This window comes from Vicugna pacos, chromosome 5 (assembly GCF_048564905.1).
Source record: "Vicugna pacos chromosome 5, VicPac4, whole genome shotgun sequence".
NCBI lineage: Eukaryota > Metazoa > Chordata > Mammalia > Artiodactyla > Camelidae > Vicugna > Vicugna pacos.
In genome coordinates, this window is record NC_132991.1 from 41,584,698 (window position 1) to 41,606,397 (window position 21,700).

Consider the following 21,700-nt stretch of genomic DNA (forward strand, 5'->3'; position numbering starts at 1 on the left):
CAGCAGCTTCAAATATTAACCCAGAAAGCGTGGAGGGAAGAGTTTGTCCTGCAGGGCTAGATGCCTGTTTGATCCCAAGGGAATATGGGCATTTCAGATGCTAGAAACAAGTAGAGGGAAAAAATCTGATGAAGATAAAGTGCTGTGTGCCGTAGCTCGTTATTCCCAGCAGCTTTGAGGCTGCCAGACCATCAGACTTGCTTCTGTTTTTGTCGTCAGTACCACTCTAGACATAGCTTATTTGTAAAAGGAGCAGGATCTAGGATGTGCATTCATTGGTAAAAGATGCCACAACGCACATTCTGCAGCTAATCCCACGTTCATGAACTTTACCTGTGACTAAACACATTTCATTTCTTACGGCTGAGCTTCAGCAATTGGTTTTTGCAGCCACAGACACATCCAGCAAGGAAAATATGAGGTGCCCAGCTCTCTCTCTGCTTTTTGAAATGACTTTTGCTGCAGATGGGGAAAGCCATCCCAGCTCCGAGTTGGCTGGTCTTGAGGTCAAATCTTAGAAAGCTGGCACTTAGAAACTCAAAGGCGAGGAGGAGCAGGTGGCTTTGGAAAAGTAAATGACCCTGAAGCTAGGCAACAGGGGAGGGGAGAAGCAAACGACAGTGGGAGGGAGGTGATTGTTAGGGAGTGGGAAGTCTGGAGTACCTGCAGAAATGGGCCTCCTATCCATCACAAACAGCAGCTCCGTGTGGTGTTTTCTCCCAAATCTATGCAGTCATGGAGGTCTGGAAGTACTTATTAAGCCACCAAGTCGTATAGCACAACCGATTCCAGACTGAACTCCCACGGGGGTGCTGGAGAATCATGCTAGTTGGAATTTGGCTGTGAAATGGAAATGTGAGTTCATCCAGTGAATTGATGAGTTAATTTATTCAGAAAAAAGAGGGCAAATTTGCAGCATTTGCTTTGGCCTTGAAAGCACTGAATTGAATGCTTCACCAGTTTGGTTCACTGGATCCCACATTTCCAAGAGGATTAGACTAGTTAGTATAACCCTGATATCCACACATAAAGTTGATACCAAAATAAGCACCAGGATTCCAAAAATGCATCAGTGGGATATGCAGAATAATCACATTTTTTTTCTTCTTCTGGGCTAGTTCTAGACACACTTCAGATGTAAGGAAATTTGCCTTAAGTTCCCTCATCCCCTTCCCTTACCCTTCTCTTATCTACATACTGAGACACTCAGTGTCTGTGGCTCTTTCCCTTGTGCCTGAGACAACTCATTGTGGGCATCATCACATCCCAGTTTTTCCCAATCTCTTTCTGCTCAGAAACTCACCTCTTAGAAGTCATTCCCTCCTACACTAATAGCTACAGGCTAGGGAAGATTTTCCCAATGCTGTTTGTGTTTGCACACCTCCTTGATTATGGCAGAATGTCACAGATAGAAGCAGACCCAGAAAAGAGATTTTGAGGGCCAGGAGGGTTCTTCTCAGGACATCTTGAATCATATAAAGCTGTTAACACCATTATCTGCCTCTCATTCTCACTTTCCATTCTTTCGTTTTTCTTTTCTCAACCATAGGACCTACTGTGTGTAAAGCCACAGCAGGAGGTACAGGGGCCCAAAGGCAGGTGAGGCACAGTCCTTGTGAAATTGTAGGTGATAGTCAAATCCATTTCACCTGCCTTCACTAATCAAGGTCATCTACAAAAGGCTTGCATGGCCTCCAAGCGCTCGTAGCTGAAACAGTAAGATGTTTGCCCGAGTTACTTTGCAGGAGCTTGGAATCAGCTGTGTCTAATGGAGCTGAGCTCGTTAAGACTGGACCACCCACCCTCCAACTGGGCATGCGCGAGTGTTTGAGCCCAGTGACCTTTGACATCAGATGGCCCAAAACTCCACCCTCAGAACGTGCAGGAGCCTGTAGCCTAGTTACGCCTGCGCAGAATGTTAGGGCACCTTTTCCAATCACCTTCCCCCACGCTCCCCTCGCCTCAGACCGCCCTGCCGCTTCGCTCTATCCTGTAAGTACCCCGAGCCCCTTGCATACAAGGCGGCCGACTTGCGATCTGGTCTAATGTCTCCTGGCTCCGCTGCCTTGTGAGTAAACCCTCTTTGTTCGCAAACCTCGGTGTCGGAGTGTTCGCTTACTGTTCGTCAGACAAAACAAACCTGGCTAGGTAAAACTTTGTCTTAGAGAGGCTTACTTTTTAAACAAGTATTTAAACAGTTACAGTGCAGTTTAGTAAGTGCTAAAGTATAGTCAAGGTGCTGTGAAAACCCCAGAAAGGAGATTTTGCGTGTTGCAGAAGGAAAAGGTAACAGTGTTGGTAAGATTTGAGTTGGTATTTTAAAAATGTAAAAAGTTGGCCTTGGTGGGGAGGGTATAGTTCAAGTGGTATGCTTAGCATGTACGAGGTCCTGGGTTCAATCCCCAGTACCTCCTCCAAAAAATTAAGCCTAATTATCTACCCTCCCCCACCCCCCAAAAAAGTTAGCCTGGGTGCAGAGGGCATAAACATGGATTCAACAAATAAAAACTTAATCATCCTGGAAGAAAAAACAGAAGAAAAAAACACATGGCTGACCTTTGACCAACTGCCAAATTATCTCATCTATTGATAGAACCTGGAGATTCAAGGACTCTGCCTAAAGGCAGCTCCGGGATGAAGACAGAGTTGAGGACTCTGCCAGCTTCCTCAGAGCACACAGGTAAGGCTCTGCATGCACCAAGGTGTTGGTCCTGGTGAGAGATTCTTCTTTGAGTGTGTGATTAGGAGCGCAGTAGCAGCCTAGAACTGGGAACACGTCTCCCTTCCATTCAGTGGGTTATGAATGAAAGCTTCTGATGGGATTTAAAACCAGCAGTCCAGCACTCCAGACTCATCACTTTAGACTGGTAACCGATTCCATCGTATCTCTGGCACAGGAGACCCGATGAATTTGGGCATGTGATGTAAAGGCACAGGAAGAGTATCAAATGGATTTTTCTCCAGTTGTCTTTGCTTGGGTATTAGGTGCTGTGAACAGGTGCATAATATCAAGCCCTCCCTGCCTTCTCTCTTGCTTACATTCTTAGAAATGGCTGTCCTCCAGAACCCAGGCTTGAACCCTGGGCACCGTATTTGAGATGGCAGAGTGCCATGGTTAAGGCTACAGGCTTTTGGAGACACATGACCTGGTTTAAATCCAAGCTCCTTAGTTGTTAGATGTAAAACCTTAGCAAGTTATTCAACATCCTGTGCTTAAGTTCCCTCAGCTGTAACATGGGGATGATACTAGCATCTGTCTTACATGGTTGCTATGAGAACTAAACAGCTTCATGTGTCTAAAGCCCTTAAAGGTGTACCTGCACATTGTAAGTGATCTGTACCTGTTAGCTATTTCTCTTCTTATTGCTGAGTGCACACTCTACTGTTTCATTCCAGACTTCAGAAAGGAGGACCTATGATAAATTCAAAGAGCCATCAGGAATACCCTGGACACAGGTAAGGAATATGACCCGGGACAATGACCCCCTTGTTCCTTCTCAGGACAGGGAGGCACGAACTGGGTGGGATTATAATACAAACAGCCTGAAAGCGGCAGCTCTTTTGCATCTGCCACCTACTGAGAGGTGTAATGTGGCCAAGTGTGCTGTCTGTTTCAGGTCCCTGAGTGCAGGGAGGTGGAGTGTGAGGTAATTGGGCTCTGGGGGGAAAACACGGGATCAGCTTTAGGCAGTCTTGGAAAAGATTTGAATGTTGCTACATAATTCAGACTAGCAGGCAGGGAGGGTCCTGAAAACAAGCCATACTGAGGAATAGTCTGTGTGCAGAGTTGGGCTGTGCTTAGTGTCATGGTTCTTGGTAATGTAACAGTGTAGGAACCGTGATCCAGGCATTAATACTCTCAATCTACCCTATCCTTCCTGCTCTCCTCCACTGACCTAATCCAGACTCATTCTCCTGGAATCGTATGGTAGCCTTACATCTGCCCAGCTCCCCCATTGCCAGCCTCTCTCCTTCCGATCCACTTTCCCAGGGCTGTCAGATTGATCTTTCTGAAGCATTGCTCTGATCACTTCCCTGCCAAACAACTTGGACTAGCTCTTCACTGACTCACTGACATACTGAGACCAGCCAGTGTCACAAGTGAGCAAAGTGGACAAGATGAAATGAAACAGGCACCCTTCAGGTCTGAAAGCTTGGAAACGTTCCTAACTTCCATAGGGAGATGCACTTCCTCCCATTTATTTTGATAGTGGAGGCTTTCTAAATCTACAGTTTATTTCCCACTTTTAGCTCACACTTCATGCAAGAAGTATCACTTCATTCTTAACTGTTATAAGAAAAACAGCCCTGCCAGTCAAATGATTGTCTTAGGATGTTGGTTCGACTGCATAAATGAAGATCAAAGTACAGTGTCTTACTAAAGATACAAGATTTATTTATCATTCACATGAAGGTATATGTTGGTAGGCGGTCTGGGGTCAGGGGATGCGGTTAGAAGGTTCTATTCCATGCAGCTGTATTGAGACCCCAGTCTCTCTTGTCCTCTGTTGTGGTTCTCCGTGTCTCGTCCAAGGACTCCTCAGGAGCCCCTAAGACCCTTTCAAGGGTTTGCAATATCAAATTAATATTTAAATGAAGTGTAATTGATAAATAATATTTTCAGATATGCAATGTAGTAATTTGAAATTTTTATAGATAATACTCAATTGAAAGTAATCATAAAATACTTTAAATACTTTGGCTATGTTCCTTGTGCTGTACAATATATTCTTGTAGCTCATTTTATACATAGTAGTTTGTAATTTGTACCTCTTAATTCCCAGCCTTGTCCTTCCCCATTCCCTTTCCCCATTGGTAAATACTAGTTTGTCCCCAATATCTGAGTCTATTTCTATTTTCATGTATATATTCATTTGTTATATTTTTTAGATTTCACATATAAATATAACATACTGTATTTGTCTTTCTCTGACTTACATCATTAAGCATAATACTCTCTAGGTCCATCCACGTTGTTGCAAATGGTAGAATTTTATTCACTTTAATGTCCAAGTAATATACTACATCTTTTTCCATTCATCATCATTGGACACTTAGACTGCTTCTGTATCTTGGCAGTTGTAAAAAATGCTGCTATGAACATTGGGATACATGTATCCTTCTGAATTAGTATTTTCTGGGGTTTGTATTTTTTTTTGTTTTTTTGATACGTACCCAGGAGTGAAATTGCTGGATAATTTGGTAGTTCCATTTTTAGTTTTTTGAGGAACCTCTGCACTGTTTTCCATAAAGGCTGCAGCAGTCTGCGTTCCCACCAGCGGTATACCAGGATTCCCTTTTCTCCACATCCTCGCCAATATTTACTTGTAGACTTTTTGATGATAGCCATTCTGACAGTTGTGAGGTGATATCTCATTGTGGTACTGATTTGCACTTCCGTGATGAGGGATGCTGAGCATCTTTTCATGTGCCTGTTGGCCATCTATATGTCTTTGGGAACAATTCTATTCAGGTCTTCCCATTTTTTTTTTAATCAAGCTGTTTGGTTTTTTTGATATGCAGTTGTATAAGCTGTTTGTTTATTTTGAATATTGACTTCTTATTGGTCATATCATTTGCAAATATCTTCTCCCATTCAGCAGGTTGTCCATATTTTTGAAAGTTTCCTTTGTTGTGTAGAAAGCTTTTAAATTTAATGAGGTTCCATTTGCTCATTTTTGCTTTTATTTTATTTGCCTTAGGAGACCACAGAAAATATTGCCACAACTTAAGTCAATGAGTGCTCTGCTTAATATTGTCTTCCAAGAGTTTTAGGGTCTCAGGTCTTACATTTAGGTGTTCAATGCATTTTTAGTTTATTTTTGTAGATGGTATGAAGAAATACTCTAAGCTAATTTTTTAACATGTAGCTTCCAATTTTCTCAGCACCAGCTACTGAAGAGACTATCTTTTCCCCATTGTATATTCTTGCCTTTTTTGTCGTAGATTGACCAAAAGTGCTTAGGTTTATTTCTGAGTTCTCTATTCTGTTCCTTGGACCCATGTGTCTGTTTTTGTGCCAGTACCGTGCTCTTCTGATTACTGTAGCTTTGTAGTACAGTCTGAACTCAGGGAGTGTGTTTTCACCTTTGTTCTTTTTTTCAAGATTACTTTGAATATTTGGGGTCTTCTGTTGGTCCACAGAAGTTTTAGGATTATTGGTTCTAGTTCTATGAAAACTATACTGGTTATTTTGATAGAGATTGCATTAAATCTGCAGATTGCTTTGGGTAGTGTGACCATTTTAATAAAATTGATTCTCCTAGTCCAAGAGCATGGGCTGTCTTTCCCTTTTTATCATCTTCAATTTCCTTTATCAGTGTTTTATAGTTTTAAGAGTGTTAAGTCTCTCACATCCTTGGTTAAATTTATTCCTAGGTATTTTATTCTTTTTGATTCAATTTTAAAAGTGATCTTTTTTTGCTTTCTCTTTCTAATAGTTCATTATTAGTGAATAGAAAAGCAATAGATTTAGGTATATTAATCTTGTATCCTGCAACTTTACAGAATTCATTTATTCTAATTGTTTTTTGGTAGAGACTTTAAGGTTTGTATAATATCATGTCATTTGCAAATAGTGACAGTTTTACTTTTTCCCTTCCAAGTTGGATGCATTTTATCTTGTCTGATTGCTATGGATAGGACTTCCAATACTAAGTTAAATAGAAGTGGAAAGAGGGGGCATTTTTGTCTTGATCTTGATTTTAGAGGAAAGGCTTTCAGATTTTCACCATTGAGCAGGATGATGGCTGTGGGTTTGTTACAAATGACCCGAATTATGTTGAGATAATGTTCCCTCTACACCATGTTAGAGAGTTTTTTTTTTTATCACGAATGAATGTTGAATTTTGTCAAATGCTTTTTCTGCACCTATTGAGATGATCATGTGATTTTTATCCTTTGTTAATGTGGTGAATGTGGTTAATGTGGTATCAACATTGATTTTGTGAATATTAAATCATGCCTACATCCCTGAAGTAAATCCCGCTTGATCAGAGTGTATGTTCCTTTTTGTATATTGTTGGATTTAGTTTGCTAATTTGAAGCTTTTTGCATCTGTATTGTAATAGATATTGGCCTGTAATTTTCTTTTTGTGGTGTCTTTGTTTGGTTTTGGTATCCGGGTAATGGTGGCCTTGTACAATGAATTTGGGAGTGTTCATCCTCTTCAATTTTTTGGGATAGTTTCAGAAGGAAAGTATTAGCTCTACTTACATGCAATTCTGCTGTGAAGCCATCTGGTCCTAGACTTTTTTTTTTTTGCTGGGAGCTTTTACTACAAATTCAGTTTCACTACTAGTGATTGGTCAGTTCAAATGGTCAGTTTCTTCCTGATTCTGTCTTGGCAGGTTGTATGATTCTAGAAACTTGTCCATTCTTCTAAGTTGTTTCAATTGTTAGTATAACTGGTCATAGCATTCTCTGATTTTGTTTTTTCTTTGTATGTTTGTGGTGCTGGCGGTGGTTTCTCCTCTTCCATTTCCTGTTTTATTTCAGTCCTCTCTCTCAATGAGCCTGGCTGAAGGTTTATCAATTTTGTTTTTTTCCAGAAAATAGCTCTTAGTTTCATTGACCATTTCTGTTGGGTTTTTTTTTTTTTTTTTGTCTCTATTATATTTAGTTTCTCTCTGATCTTACTTCCTTTCTTCTGCTAACTTTGGGCTTTGTTCTTTTGAAAATTCCTTTCGATGGTAGCTCTAGGTGTTTATTTGAACTTTTTCTTATTTCTTGAGCTAGGTCTGTATTTCTGTAAACCTCTCTTAGAACTGCTCTTGCTGCATCCATAGATTTTGGAAAGTTGGTTTCCATTCTCATTTGTCACATTTGTATTTTTGAATTTCCTCTTTGATTTCTTCACTGACCCATTGTGTGTTTTTGTTTTTTTTGTTTGGTTTTTTTTTTTTAGTGCATGTTGTTTAGTCTCCACTTTTTCTTTTTTCTTTCTATAATTGACTTACAGTTTCATATCATAAAGTGGTTGAAAACATGCTTGATATAATTTCTGTGCTCTCAAATTTGTTGACTAGTTTCATGGCTTAGCATGCCATCTATCCTGGAGAATGTCTATGTGCACTTAAAGAATGTATATTCTGCTGTGTTTTGGATGGCCTATCCCGTAGATTAAGTCCAACTGGTTTATTGTGTCATTCAAGACTATGCCTTACTGGTGTTTTTTTTTTTTCCTGAAATGATCTGTCCATTGATGTAAGTGGAGTATTATTGTCCCCTACTGTCACTGTATTGTCAATTTCTCCCTTTTTAACCAATGCTTGCTTTATATATTTAGGTGCTCCTGTATTGGTGCATATGTGATAATGAGTGTAGTATCCTCTTCTTGTACTGATCTCTTTATTATTATATAGTACCCTCCTTTGTCTTTCATTATATAGACTTTGTTTCAATGGCTGTTTTGTCTGGTCTGAGTGTTACTACCCCTGTTTTCTTTTTTCCTTTTGTATAACATACCTTTTCCCACCCCCTCACTTAAGCCTGTGTGTATTTTCAGCCATGAAGTGAGTCTCTGGTAAGCAGCATATGGATGGGTCTTGTTTTTTTCATCCAGTCAGCCACTGTATATCTCTTGGAGCACTTAGTTATTGACATTTAAAGTCATTATTGACAAGTATGTACTTACTGCCATTTTGTCACTTGTTTTCTGGTTGTTTTTATAGTTCTCTGTTCATTTCTTTTTGTTCGTTCCCTTCTAGTTTGACTTTCTTTAGTGATAGACTTGTCTTCCTTTCTTTCTAGTTTTGTATCATAGTTTTTGATCTGTAGTTACTATGAGGTTCATATATGTTGATATATATCTACTTGTTTTAAACTGGTAGTTATATAAGTTCAAACAAATTCTAAAAGATCTATATTTTTTACTCCCCTCCCTCACATGTTGTGTTTTGATGTCCTAATTTATATCTTCATGCTTACCCCTTCACTGTTTGTTGCATTTATAGCTGTTTGTACAATTTTTTTGGCTTTTAATCTTTATACTAGCTTATTTAAGTGGTTGATCCAACTAAAAATGTGTAAAACATTTTGGAAAGGTGACATTTAGCTGGAAGTCTTCAAATTTGTGATTTTTAACTTGAAATGTTCTGAAAAATGTGTTTCTAGCTGTCACGTAAAAATCATTTATATCTATATTTTTAATTGAAGTATAGTCAGTTTACAATATTGTGTCAATTTCTGGTGTACAGCACAATGCTTCAGTCATACATGAGCATACATATATTCGTTTTCATATTCTTTTTCACTGTAAGCTACTACAAGATATTGAATATAGTTCCCTTTGCTATACAGTATGAGCTTGTTGTTTATTTTATACATAGTAGTTAGTATCTGCAAATCTTGAAGTCTCAATTTATCCCTTCCCATGCTGGTAACCATAAATTTGTTTTCTGTATCTGTGAGTCTGTTTGTTTTGTCAGTAAGTTTGTTTGTCTTTTTCCTTTTTTTAGATTCCACATATAAGTGGTATCATACGGTATTTTTCTTTCTCTTTCTGGCTTACTTTACTTAGAAGGACAATCTCCAGGTCCATCCATGTTGCTGCAAATGGTATTATCTTATTATTTTTATGACTGAATAGTATTCCATTGTATAAATATACCACAACTTCTTTATCCAGTCATCTGTTGATGGACATTTAGGTTGCTTCCATGTCTTGGCTATTGTATATAGTGCTGCTATGAACATTGGGGCGCATGTATCTTTTCAAATAGGTTTAGTATTGATGAATGCTTAGTTTTTGCTTGTCTGAGTTCTTTATCTCTCCTTCAATACTAAGTGATCTTGCTGGGTGGAGTATCCTAGGTTACAGATTTTTCCCTTTTGGCACTTCAAATATATCATGCCACTCCCTTCTGGCCCGCAAAGCTTCTCCAGAGAAATCAGTTGACAGCGCTATATGACTTTGTTTTTCTCTTGCTGCCTTTAGAATTCTCTAACTATTGCCATTTTAATTATGATATGTTTTGGTGTCGGTCGGTTGGGGTTCATCTTGTTTGGGATCCTCTGTTCTTGCTGTACTCAAATATGTTTCTTCAGGCTTGGGAAGGCTTTAGCCATATTTCCATCACATACTTTCTCAACCTCCTTCTCTCTCTCTCTCTCTCTCTCTCCTCTTTCTTGGCCCCCTATAATGGGAATGTTGGTACCTGTGATATTATGCTAGAGATCTCTTAAACTATTCTCACTTTTTTTCTTTTTGCTATTCTGATTGAGTGATTTCCATTTTATCTTCCAGGTCACTAACCTGTTCTTCCTTATTACTTGATCTGCTGTTAATTCCTTCTAGTGTGTTTTTCATTTCACTCACTGTATTCTTCTGACTGGTTCTTTTTAATATTTTGTAGTTCCTTGTTTAAATTCTCACTATGTTTTTCTGTTTTTTCAATTTAGAATTCTCACTGTGTTTGTTTTTTGTAGTTTAGTTGGCATTCATATTACTAATGCTTTGAACTCTACCTGGTATATTGTTTCCATTTCATTATTTTTTTCATGGGTTTTGTCATGTTCTTTCAATTGAGACCAGTTTTCTCATTTTGCTTAACTTGCTCTGTCTCTATGAATTTAGGTGAAACAGGTATTACCGTCTTAAAGTGGTGTCCTTATGTGGGAGCATCCCTATACAATCTTCCTCTGGCCAGTGGCTTTGGTAGGAGAGCTGAATTCGACATGAACATAAGTTATATCTTTCCTGAGGCTCTGCTGGCAGCTATCATCTTGGTAGGAGGTGAGACTAGACATAGATGGGCACTAGGGCCAGATCCAGGTGTGAAGCATGGCTTTCCCTGTGCTTAGGGGCCATCACCTATCAGGGGCAGGACTGCGTCCCAGTCCCAAGTTGTTGAAGCAGAAGCCCTGAGGTTCAGGTCCAAGCTGGCTCTGTTCTCTTTTAGTGTGGGCTCTTCCCCATCTCAGCACCAGCACTCTTGGCCCTGAGGAAAGCAGTGCTGGAGCAAGAGGGCCCTATGCAGGCTGTTGACTTGTGACAGGGTATGGGATGTGGTGATCCAGCCACAGACAGGTCTGAGCTGCTTCTGATGTGCTGCCTGTGTAAGTGCCAGTAATAGATTTCCCTGCCTGGCTCAGACAATGCTTCCCTATCTCACATCTGACCTCCCCGCTCAGCCTCTGCCCACTCTGCCCTGGTATGGAATTGCACTGCAAGGCAGGCAGGGCCCATGTGGACTCAGCATGTGTCAGTGCATTGCCTCTGGTGGTCCTGTCTCCATCAGCCATCAGGAATGTTTCTCATGGGCTGCCTGTGCAAGCGCCAGTAATGACTGCCTGTGCCCTGCTCAGACGCTGCTTTGGGTTTGAGTTGCCTCTGAGTCACACAGCTGAGCTCTTTCCTTGTTCATGGTGGCCCTTGCTCCAGGCATTATGATTTAAAATAAGTTGGGCTGAAGATTTCACTGAGCTCACACTGGATTGCACACAGGGCTGGTCGTAGGAAGCTGGGTGCCACTCCAGCAGTTTTCAGTCCACCCTTTGGCCTGCCTCAGGAGCAAGCAGATATGGATGTGTTCCTCCCAAGTGGAGTCCAGTCTTCCAACAGTGCTCCCAGTCTCACCAGCCCTCCAGCCAGCCAAGGGGGCTCATCTTCTCCGTGTCAAACCCCAAGACCAGGGTGGCCAGTGTGTGGCTGGAACCACTCACTCCCCAGGGTAATCTCTGTTTTCCTCTGAGTTCCCTCCCAGGGCACAGGTACCAACTTGACCTTTATCTTCCCTTCCTACCCAATTTCATGTGGATTTTTCTTACAGCCTTGGTTGTACAGGAGTATTTCTTCCAGTTTCCAGTGAGAGTTGTTCCACGTGTAAATGTATTTTTGATGTGTTCATGGGGGGAGGTGAGGTCCATGTCCTCCTAGTTCATCGTCTTAACTGATCTTCCTGGTAGCTGTATTTTTAGTTTTCTGAGGGAACTTCCACTGTTTTCCATAGTAGTCTCACAGATTTACACTCCCACTGCAGAGTACTTGGGATCCCTTTTCACCACATCCTCACCAATATTTGTTGTTTGTGGTCTTCTTGATTAGAGCCATTCTGACAAGTGTGAAGTGATCTCGTAGTTTCGACTTACATTTTTCTGAATAATAATGTTGAATGTCTTCTCATGTGCCTATTGGTCATCTCTGTGTATTCTTTGGAAATATGTCTGTTTAGATCTTCCCATTTTCTATCAGGCTGCTTTTTGATATGGAGTAGTATGAGCTGTTTATATAGTGTAGATATTAGCCTCTTACTGGTCACAAAATCACTTGCAAATGTTTTCTCCCATTTAGTAGGTTGTCTTTTAGTTGATAGTTTCCTTTGCCAAGTAAAAGCTTTTAGGTTTAATTCAATTCCAGTTGTTCATATTTTTGCTCTCATTTCTTTTGCCTTAGGAGACAGATTTTTAAAAATATTACTACAACTTAGGTCAGAGAATGTTCTGCCTGTTTTCTTCTGGGAATGTAATGGTTTCTGGTCTTATATTTAGGTCTTTAATCCATTTTGAGTATATTTTTGTATATGGTATGAGGAAATGTTCCAATTTCATTCCTTTACATTTTGTTGTCTGCTTTCCCCAGCACCACTTATTGAAAAGATTATCTTTTCCCCATTGTGTATTCTTGCCTCCTTTGTCTTAGATCAATTAACCACAGATGTGGGTTATTTTTTGTCTTTTTGTTTTTTTGGTTTTTTGTTTTTTGAGCTCTATATTCTGTTCCATTGATCTGTGTGTTGTTTTTGTGCCAGTAGCATACCTGTTTTCATTACTGTAGCTTTGTAGTACAGTCTGAAGTTGGGGAACGTGATACCTCCATCTTCTGTTCTTTCTTCTTTCTCAAGATTGTTTGGCTATTAGGAGTCTTTTTTACTTCTATATAAATTTTAGAATTATTTGTTTTAGTGACACAAAAATTCCATTGGTAATTTTACAGAGGTTGCATTGAATCTGTAGCTTGCCTTGGGTAGTCTAGTCATTTTAACAAAATTATTCCAACCCGTGAACACAGTTATATCTTTGTGTCTGATTGTATTGTCTTCAGTTTCTTTCATCAGTGATCTTATAGTATTTTTATTAAAATATTGAGGTATTTGCCACATTCCTTTCCTCATGAATACACAGTGAAATTTTCCACAGGTTATATGATATGTGCTATCACAACCAATTAAATGTGAAAGCAAAACTGAGAGTCTAGCTGTCTTCTATTGCCAGACTTTAAAGAGATTTACAAAAATATAATACAATGCCACACTTTTCACAGAACTGTGTTATGTATTATCTTTCATAAAAAACTTTATTTACATTAACAGGATGGATTCATTGTTACTTTAAATATCTTTAAATGTTCTCACTTCATTTCAAACATCATAAATATTAATAGATATAAGGCACACAAATTAAAGTTCTTTGGAGTCCTCAATTTTTAAGAATTTTAAGGAGTCCAGAAAGCATAAAGTTTGAAAACCACTGCCCTAGATGTTTCCCTCGTCTGTAAGGTTGAAGCTGGCACATACCATGTCTGTGTTCCAGCTGGAGGGAAGGACAGAGGAAGCGGAGGGAAATCAACCTTCATTAAGAATATTGCTCAGAACCTGCTCTCATTGCTTCTGCTCACATCTCATCGGCCAGAATATCATTCCATGGCCATGTCCTGTAAGGAAGATGGGAGTCTTGTAGCAGCAGCAAAGATTGCCAGCAAGTTACCTGAAGCTAGCAGGGGTATGAAATAGATCCTTTTCTCACAGCCCTCAGAAGGAACCAACCCTTCTGACCCCTTGACCTAGGACTTCTAGCCTCAACAACTGCAAGAAAGTGAATTTCTCTCACTTAACCACCCAGCTTGTGGTACTTTGTGGAAGCCTTAACAAGCTAACGCAGAATGTAAAGCAGCTTAAGAAAACTGCCCATCAAGTAATGAAAACAACCACACATGGCAGAAATTCCTTGGAGAAAAGAGATGAATTCCATGTTTAAAAGGAAAAAAAAAAAAGAAATCGTGTGTTTTAACATCTCTGTCTGTCCAGCTGGCTTGTTGATGCTGAAAAGGCATCTGAACATCATTTCACTACTAGTCATGCGTATTTATACTTACATTCATTGCTTTGCTTCTCTCTTCTCTGGCTCCCAGACTAAGTATAAATGCAGGAATTGGAAGTCTCCTTAAAGCCCTAAGGTCCCATTTATCTGTGCTCAATTCCCTGTCAGGAGTGTAATGGATGACAACATGCTAATATATTAACTGCTGTCTTACTTTAAACGTATTATGCTAAACAAGCGTAACTGAGCTTCCAAAGCGAAAAATAATTGTTTCTTTATACACATGAGAATGCGCCTGGTAAAATGTTTTTCTCTTCCTACTTAGCAGTGTCATTTTGGAATCAGTAATATTTCTTAACAAGGTATTTTCTTTATGGTTGAGCCCTGTGAAATTATAAGCCAGCATAAAAATGTTTATCATGTAGATTACTTCACAAGGAATATGTATATCAAGACATCAAGTTGCATATCTTAAATACATAGAATTTTTGTCAACCGTACCTCAATGAAACTAGAAAAAAAGAAGAATGTTTACCATGTAGTCAACTACAAAAAGCAGGTCCAGCATAGACTGATCAGGTACTGGTGGGTCAATGTGGTAGGTCCATTCAGTGGTCCATCCACCATTCAGGACTCTGAAAGAATCACAGTTAATGTGATGCATAATTACACATTGCCTCAGTGTATAATTGAGGTATTCCCTTTATCAATTTAGCATTAATTGAAAGTCCACTGAAATAGTGTGAGAGGAATAACATACTTCAGGCTGCCACACTAGTCACAGTAGAGAGGAGGCAGGATGGTACAGTGGGAAGGAAGATTGTGAGCCTGGGGGTAAAGTTATTCAGGTTCTCGTCTTGGCTCTGCTGCTACCAAGCTGTGTGGGATGGGAGGCCACGGGCTTCATCTCTCTGGGTCCAGCTTTCTCCATATGTGAACAGACATGACTGGAGCATAGAATTTCTCAGATTCATGACTTCTGTTGGAATGTTCTCTTGAGTTTATGCTCTCAGGTATTATATGTGCATTATTTTCAAAAGCCGAAAAATGAATAGACCTTTTTGAAAGAGCTTAGTTTGGCTCTTTCACTGATCACGAATAGAAGAGGCATGGGGAAATATTTGTTGGGTGTCTACTTGTTCTGTAATTAGCTTGGAAAATCTCGATTACTGACTGTGTGAAGAATTTATATTGTCTCCAAAGTTTGCTTCAGTTCTGTGTTGGTAATTGATGTTGTGGATGAGAATGCAGATGTCTAGCTTCAGTTCCATTTGTTCACGATTCTAGCATAATGCCTTGAAAAGATAAGTGGTTTTATGACTGAGTATATACAGTTTAGAATTTCTTCTTTCCCTCTTCTTTCAGTCAAAACTGAAAATCCTGAACTTTTATTTTCCTTTTAGTTAAATGGAGAGATTTTCTGGCTAGGTATTCCGTATTTCCTAAAGTTTTATGTGTCGGTTTCTTTTTAAGCATCACAGATTCTTGGCACTCAGTTTGGTTGCTGTCACTAAAAAAATTGTTGGCCATACACTTTGTAATACGAGCAAAGAAAGTACACATCCACCACGATATATGTAGACCTAGTTCTCAGTGAGGATTTCGGGGATAAGATAAGAGTGAACAAAGTTCCCCACTTAGGATTGGCATAGAGAAAGGGCTTAATGCCTTCAGTCGAGAACAGTATTTCACTAATGTTTGGCCATTTGAAGTTGAGAAATGTTGTACTTATGTGACTTTTCAGAAAAATTAATATACTTGGAAATACATGCTTTGTTTCTGAGTTGTGGGCTTTTGTGGTTTTCATGATAGATTGGTTTTTACTATTCTGTTTAATAGTGAAAAAGCATCTTGTGGTAGCTGTACCACATAAATAGTACCACGAGGAGCATATGGGGTAAAGAAACTCTTGAAGAAACAATCAAGATCCAGGGCATTTTATTGGCAGAAAAAAAATTTTAGAGAACTTTTACTTTTTATTTTTCTTTTGTTCATATCTTATTTTATAGCCTTTGCAATTCAGCTTCCCTTAAGTGATACCCAGTAGCATGAGTACTTAGAAAGTTTACCGTTAAAGCTAAACATATACTTAATTTTTAAAGACATGGATCTTCTCCAGAAGCCCTTCCAAATTACAGTACATTAGGGCTCTTACATCCTGCCTCTGTTCAATCAAAAAGAAGCATTTCTCTTAGATATTTCCAAATTTTTACCCAAATGATTTGTTCTCACATCCCAGAAGGCATTTGGCAGCAGAAATGTCATATGCATTCACATTAACCTATTTTTTAAAACATTTAAGGAAACAACGTGAGTTGCCTAATCCCCACATCAGTGCTACCAACTAGTGGCAACTCTCTGGGTCCTTGCTTCAGAAAATATTTGGTTCATTTTGTGAAGGAAACAAACTGAGACTTTGCCTCATCTGTTTGGCCTTTTATTCCTTAAAGCTTGGAGGGACGCATGGTGAAGGTGCTTTGCTAAATAAGAGTAAAAGGTAACCCTAGGAATTATTAAAAGAATCCTCTGCCTTTATGAGAAAGCCAGACAAACCTTGATCAAGAACACAATCTACCTTAGACTAAGAGTAAAACACTTGTTATTTCAAACAAAACAAAACCTTTTTCTTACTCCTCCTAAATTAATAAAAACATACACCCCTGTGAATTCAGTTATTTTTAATATGGATCCCTTTGTCTCCCACCAAACACAAACATTTTTATTCGTTCAACAATTTTTCCGGTTTTATTGAGAAATAATGGATATACATCACTGTAAGGTGCAGAGAGCATGGTTTGATTTACATGCACCGTGAAATGATAATAGGAAGTTTAGTTAAGTTCATCATCACATAGGTACAACAAAAAGAAAAGAGAAACTTTTACCTTGTAATGGGAACTTTTAGGGTCTACTCTTTAACAAAGTTCCTATATATCATAGAGCAGTGTTAACTATGTCATCATGTTGTAGGTTACATCCGTAGTTCGTACTTATCTTAACACTGGAAGTTTGTACCCTTTGGTCAACTTACTCCAATTCCCTCTCCTCTCACCCCACCCCAAACTCTGATAACCAGACTGATCTCTGATCTTTTTGTATGAGTTTGGTGTTTTTGCTCTTTAGATTTCATGTGTAAGTGAGATCATACAGTATTTGTCTTTCTCTGACTTACTACACTTAATATAAGGCCTTCGAGATCCATCTTTGTTGTCACAAATGTTAGGACTTCTTTTTCTTTTAATGGCTGAATAATATTCTATTGTATGTAATACCACATCTTCTTTATCCTTTCATCTATCAATGAACATGTAGGTTGTTTCTGCATCTTGGCTATTGTAAATAATACTGTGAACATGGGTACAGATGCCTGAGATAGTGTTCTCATTTCCTTTGGATATATTCCCAGGAGTGGAATTGCTGGATTATATGGAAGCGCTCATTTTAATTTTTTGAGAAAACTTCATACTGTTTTCCATAGTGACTACACCAATTTACAACCCCACTAACAGCACACAAGAGTCCCCTTCTCTCTGCATCCACACAACATTTGTTACTTCTTGCCTTTTGATGATGACCGTTATAACAGGTATGAGGTGATATCTCATTGTGGCTTCATTATTTTTTTAATATATTTTTATTGAAGTATAGTCATTTTACAGTGTGTCAGTTTCTGGTTTACAGCATAATACTTGAGTCACAAAGGAACATACATATATTCGTTTTCATATTCTTTTTCATCGTAAGTTGCTGTAAGATATTGAATATGGTTCCCTGTGCTATACAGTATAAACTTGTTCATTGTGGTTTTAAGCAGATTTTATTTTATTTTTTAATTTAATTTATTTAATTGTGGTTTTAAACAGATAAACAGATTTTATTTAATTGTGGTTTTAAACAGATACATAGTTAGCAGTATTTTCATATTCCATGGGTTGTCTTTTCACTTTGTTGATAGTTTGTTTAGCTGTGCAGAAGCTTTTTAGTGTGATGTAGTCCCACGTATTGACTTCTGCTTTTGTTGCTTGTACTCTAGGTATGATTTCCAAAAAATAATTGACAAGACCCATGTCAAGGAGCTTTTGTCCTATGTCTTCTTCTAGAAGTTTCATGATTTCAGTTCTTACATTTAAGTATTTCATCCATTTTGAGCTAATTTTTTGTGAGTGGTGTAAGATAGGGGTCAAGTTTCATTCCTTTACATGTGAATATCCTGTCTTCTCACTACCGTTTATTGAGGAGACTGTCTTTTCTCCATTGAGTATTCTTGGCTCTTTTGTCAAATATTAGTTAACTTTATATGATTTACGATGTTAGTGGGGAGCTTGTCATATATGGCCTTTATTATGTTGAGATATGTTCCCTCTATGCCTAATTTGTTAGGCATATGCTTGATTCTGTTCCATTGGCCTCTTTTTTTAATTCTGTTATAATTCTATTTTAATTACTATAGCTTTATAGTATAGCTTAAAATCAGGAAGTGTGATGCCCCCTTCTTTGTTCTTATTATTTTCGCTATTCAGTGTTTTCGGTGATACTATACAAATTTTAGGAGTGTTTTTTCTATTTTTGCTTTTTTAAATGCCATTGGAATCTTGACAGGGATTGCATTGAATCCACAGATAGCTTTTGGTATTATTGACATTTCAACAGTATTTATTCTTCCAATCCATGAACACAGGATACCTTTCCATGTATTCATGTCTTATATTTCTTTCATCAGTGAAAATGTAATTTTCAGAGTAGAAAATTTTCACCTCTTTGGTTAAATTTATTTCTAAGTGTTTTACTGTTTTAATGCTATTGTAAATGGGATTGATTGATTTTTCATAAAACTCATTGTTAATGTATAGAAATGATACTGATTTTGGTTATCTTAATTTTGTATCCTACAACTTTACCAAATTCATTGATTAGTTTTGACAGTTTTTTGTGGAGTCTTTAGGATTGTCTGTATATAAGATGACATCATCTGCAAATAGGAACAATTTGACTTCTTCCTTTCCAATTCTGATGCCATTATTTTTCTTATCTGATTGCTCTAGCTAAGACTTCCAGTACTATGTTGATTAGGTGTGGTGAGAGTGGGCCATGTGTCTTGTTTCTGATCTTAGGGGAAAAACTTTAAACCTTTCAGCACTGAGTATAATGTTAGCTGTGGGCTTGTCATTTGTGGCCTTTATTATGTTGAGAAATGTTCCTTCTGTGTCTAATTTGTCAAGTGTTTAACATGAACAGATGTTGAATTTTGTCTAATGTTTTTTCTGTGTCTATTGAGATTATCATACTATCCTTTCCTTTCATTCTGTTTAATGTGATGTATCACACTGATTTGCATGTGTTGAACAAGCCTTTCATCCCAGGGATAAATTCCATTAGATCATGGTGAATGATCCTTGTAATGTGCTGCTAAATTTGGTTTTGCTGGTATTTTGTTGAGAATTCTTCCAACTATATTCATTAGGTATGTTGGCCTGTAGTTTTCTTTTCTTGTAGTGTCCTTATCTGGCTTAGATATCAGGATAATGCTGGCCTTGTAAAATGAGTTTTGAAGTGTTTCCTCTTTTAATTTTTTGGAAGACTTTGAGCAGGATTTGTTTTACTCTAAATGTGTGATAAAATTTATCAGTGAAGCAGTCTGGTCCTGGACTTTTCTTCCTCAGGAGGTTTTTGATTACTGATTCAATTTCCTTACTAGTAATTGGTGTATTCAAATTTTCTATTCCTGATTCAGTCTTGGTAGATTGTATGTTTCTAAGAATTTTTCCATTTCTTTTAGATTAACCAGATTGTTAGCATATAGTGTCACAGTAGCATCTTATGATCCTTTGTATTTCTGTGATGTCAGGATTAATGTCTCTTTTTTCATGTATAATTTTAATTTGGGTCCTCTCTCCTTTTTTTCCATTAATACAGAGTCTAACTTTCACTATATGTTTACTATTACTAGTGAGTTTTATGCTACCTTTTTATGTTTTAGTAATGCTAATTAGCATCCTTTTACTTGCAATCAAAACTACCTTTCAGCATTTCTAAGACAGGTCTAGTGATAATGAACTCCTTCAGCTTTGGTTTGGAAAATTATTTATCCTCTCTTCATTTCTGAAGGACAGCTTCACTGGGTATAGAATTCGTGGTTGAGAGTTTTTTTCTTTCAATATTTTGTAAATGTCATCTCATTCTCTCCTGGCCTGAAAAGTTTTTGTTGAGAAATATGCCGGTAGTCTTAACAGTGGTTTCCTTGTATGTAACTTCTCTCTTCTGCTACCTTTTTTAAATTTATTTTTTGTTGAGGTATAGTTTAAAATGTCATAATTGTTTCAGGTGTACAACATAGTAATTCAGAAATTTGATGGACTACACTCCTTTTAAAGTTATAATAAAATATTGGCTATATTCTCTGTGCTGTACAGTATATCCTCATAGCTTATTTGATACATAGTAGTTTGTACTTCTTAATCCTCTACCCTTTTATTGCCATCACTCCTCCCTCTCCCTACTGGTAACCACCAGTTTGTTCTCTATATCTGTGAGTTTGTTACTGTTTTATTATATAGATTTGTTTTTATATTTTAGATGCTAATGTCAGTAGTAATATACAGTATTTGTCTTTCTCTGTCTTTCTTGGTCTGACTTACTTCACTAAGTATAATACCTTCCAGGTCCATCCATGTTGTTGCAAAAAGCAAAATTTCATTCTTTTATAAGACTGAATAGCATTCCACAGTGTGTTTGTAATATATAACTAGGTAAAGTTGTATACATCTCACTTCTTTATCCATCCATCTATTGATGGATAACTAAATTGCTTTCATATCTTGGCTATTGTAAATAATGCTGCTATGAATATTGGGGTGTGTGTATCTCTTTGAGTTAGTGTTTTTGTTTTCTTTGGACCTATACTCAGGAGTGGAATGCTGGATCATTTGATAGTTCTATTTTTAGTTTAAGGAACCTCCATGCTGTTGTCGATAGTGACTGCACCACTTCACACTCCCACCAACAGTGCACAAGTGTTCTCTTTTTCTCTGCATTCTGATCAACATTTGTTATTTGTGAGCTTTTTGATGATAGCCATTCAGACAAGTGTGAGATAATATCTCATTGTGGTTTGATTTGCATTTTTCTAATTAATGATGTTGAACATTTTTTTGTGTGCCTATTGGCAATCTGTCTGTTTTCTCACTTTTTCATTGGGTTGTTTGTTTGTTTTTGATATGGAGTTGTATGAAGTGTTTATATATTTTAGATATTAACTCCTTAATAGTCATTGCTTGCAAATCTTTTCTCCCATTCCATAGACTGTCTTTTCATTTTGTCAGTGGTTTCCTTTGCTGTGCAAAAGCTTTTTAATTTAATTAAGTTCCACTTGTTTGTTTTTGCTTTTGTTTCCTTTGCCTTAAGAGGCAGATCCAAAAGAATATTACTATGATTTCTGTCAAAAGGTATTCTGCCTATGTTTTCTTCTAGTAACTATGATTTCTGATCTTAAATGTTTAGGACTTTAATTTATTTTATTTTCATATATGGTATGAGGAAATGTTCTAATTTCATTTTTTACATGTTGCTGTTCAGTTTTCTCAGCAACACTTATTGCATAGATTGTCTTTTCCCCGTTGTAAATTTTTGCCTCCTTTGTTATAGAGTAATTAACCACATACGGAGA

At 37.8% G+C, this 21,700-nt stretch overlaps 1 long non-coding RNA gene across 3 annotated transcripts in view; it reads left to right on the forward strand.

Moving 5' to 3' along the window:
- The first annotated feature begins 1,916 nt into the window (after positions 1-1,916).
- LOC107033273 (uncharacterized) overlaps positions 1,917-21,700 on the forward strand; it is a 41,069-nt gene continuing 21,285 nt past the window's right edge. Inside the window, exons 1-3 of one of the 3 annotated variants that reach the window (XR_012072644.1) lie at positions 1,917-2,068; positions 2,594-2,680; positions 3,397-3,456. This is a non-coding gene — a long non-coding RNA (uncharacterized lncRNA). The other 2 variants (XR_012072645.1, XR_012072646.1) reach the window with 2 other exon arrangements.